This window comes from Ursus maritimus, unplaced genomic scaffold (genome assembly GCF_017311325.1).
Source record: "Ursus maritimus isolate PB19 unplaced genomic scaffold, ASM1731132v1 scaffold_20, whole genome shotgun sequence".
Classification (NCBI taxonomy): Eukaryota; Metazoa; Chordata; class Mammalia; order Carnivora; family Ursidae; genus Ursus; species Ursus maritimus.
The window spans coordinates 34,701,560-34,703,804 of NW_024424453.1; the positions used below are offsets into that span (position 1 = coordinate 34,701,560).

The window sequence follows — 2,245 nt, forward strand, 5'->3', positions numbered from 1 at the left end:
CACTCTCATTCTAGAGAATAATTAAGATGAGTAATTTTATTCTGTCCATGTTCACATTCAGTTGCAATCGTTTCTACCTGTTCAGCTTGAGTGAAGCAGTACCAAGTCAGCATAGGGGACTGGCTGTTTCTCAATGGCGTTCTCTCTCTCTTTTTGGTCAATTTTTAAAAGACTGCTGAAAATCTTCTCACCTTCTGAAAAGTTGCAAAGCGGAGCTCTGGGAAGGTTGCTTATGGCAGTGCTATTAGTTCAGACGGCGCTGGGTTCTGTTATGGCCAGTTGCCTGTAAGCCTGCCTCTACATTTTTATTTTTATTTTTATTTTTATTTTGAAGATTTTATCTATTTATTTGACAGAGAGAGACAGCCAGCGAGAGAGGGAACACAAGCAGGCGGAGTGGGAGAGGAAGAAGCAGACTCCCAGCGGAGGAGCCTGATGTGGGGCTCGATCCCAGAACGCCGGGATCACTACCTGAGCCGAAGGCAGACGCTTAACGACTGAGCCACCCAGGCACCCCCCTTCCTCTACATTTTTGAGCTGCTCTTGCTATTACCTGAAACTCAGGGTTTCCATCTGAGGTAAGGCTCTAACAAAGAGATTAAGGAGCCAAAGTCCTAGAAAGTTTAGGTTAACTCCCCCTGCTTCAGTGTCATGCTCCCACATGATAATTCAAAGTATCGAATTTTATTTTTCAAAATGATTCAACATTTTATTCATGTTGAACTGAAAATAGTTCCTTTCTAGATTTTCTGATTGCAAAATTCTGAGTAAGTATATCAAAGTGGACTTTTTTGTGTGTGGGCAGGTGGACGGGGGGTGATAGCTTCTTCTGTGGGGCTGGTTCTCTAAGAACGTACTTGGTCTGCTAGTTGGGTTACTCGGTACTAATTTGAGGCAAGGACCAAGGTGGATTCCGGAAAACATTTCGAAGCTGTAGAGGAAGCTGGTGTACGTTATAGTCCTTACTTAATGCCCAGCAAATGTTCCCTTCCCAACTCTCTCTAATCAAGTTTCTTTGGGGGCTGATTTTCTTCCTCTCATTTCCTTTTCAGCACACCCATACCTAGTGTCCTTTTGCCACTAGGTTGCCCGAGGCTCAAGAAGACATTGAATTCAGTCTAGAGTGTGATGGACTTTGGTGGATGCTGTGATGTGCCATCCAGATTTCCCTTCAGGAATGAGAATGTACACCGCCAGCTGCTGGAAGAACTGCCAGCATAATCTTCAACAAGTCAGCCGCCCAAGGGAATTGCCTTGGCTGAAGAGAGCCATCTTGCCCAAGGTCATCTCCTCAACTGGTGGATGAGAAGATAAAGGCCAATGTGCCACAACCTATACTCTGAAGGGCCATCCCAGCTTCAGAACCCCGTGGCGTTGGCTGAGGCCTCCACGGGACTGCATCACAGCTCAACTTCTCCCTGTCCCAAACCTGCTTCCTTCTCTTCCCCCACAGCTGTTGATCCTAAGATCCTTAATAAAATTCCTGAACACTAATCTTTGTCTTAGAGTTTATGTCCCAGGAAACCCAACATACAGCCGAAGCTTAATATATTACTAGTCCCTGGTGGATACTTGTGTTTTAAAGGAATTCCGTCGTGTTAGGGTTATGTGTAACTCCAAAGGAAGAGTCACTGATGGATGGTTCAATTGTTCAGCAGTGTGACAACTGGAAGGGAGTGGAAGGGGGTTAGTTTATGTATATAGAGGAAGGAATCTTTTTTTTAAAGATTTTATCTATCTATTTATTATTTATTTATTTATTTGAAAAAGAGAGAGAGAGAACAGGAGAGGGATAAGCAGACTCTGCTGAGCAGGGAGCCGCACTCTGGGCTCCGTGCTCAACTGACTGAGCCAGCCAGGTGCCCTCCTCCTCTTTTTTTAATCATTAGTGCACTTTATGTCTTATTTAAGACATTGTTTCCTAACTGGAAATCATAAAGATATTGTCTGTATTTCCTTCTAAAAGTTTGGATAGTTTGCCATAGGAAATTTCATTTGGAATTGATTTTGCATGATTGATTTTCCATTTTTATAAAGTACAAAAAGTCAGGTAAAGTTAAATATATGCTGTTTAGGGATATAAGCATTTGTGACAAAACTATGTTTCTTTTTTTTTTTTTAAAGATTTTATTTATTTATTTGACAGAGATAGAGACAGCCAGCGAGAGAGGGAACACAAGCAGGGGGAGTGGGAGAGGAAGAAGCAGGCTCCTAGCGGAAGAGCCTGATGTGGGGCTCGATCCCA

At 43.1% G+C, this 2,245-nt stretch overlaps 1 long non-coding RNA gene across 1 annotated transcript; it reads left to right on the forward strand.

The window, feature by feature from the left end:
* Positions 1-403: 403 nt before the first annotated feature.
* Positions 404-1,494, forward strand: LOC121104225. Its single transcript, XR_005836517.1, has 2 exons — positions 404-578; positions 1,053-1,494. It is a non-coding gene; the product is annotated as an uncharacterized LOC121104225 (long non-coding RNA).
* The last annotated feature ends 751 nt before the right edge of the window (positions 1,495-2,245 follow it).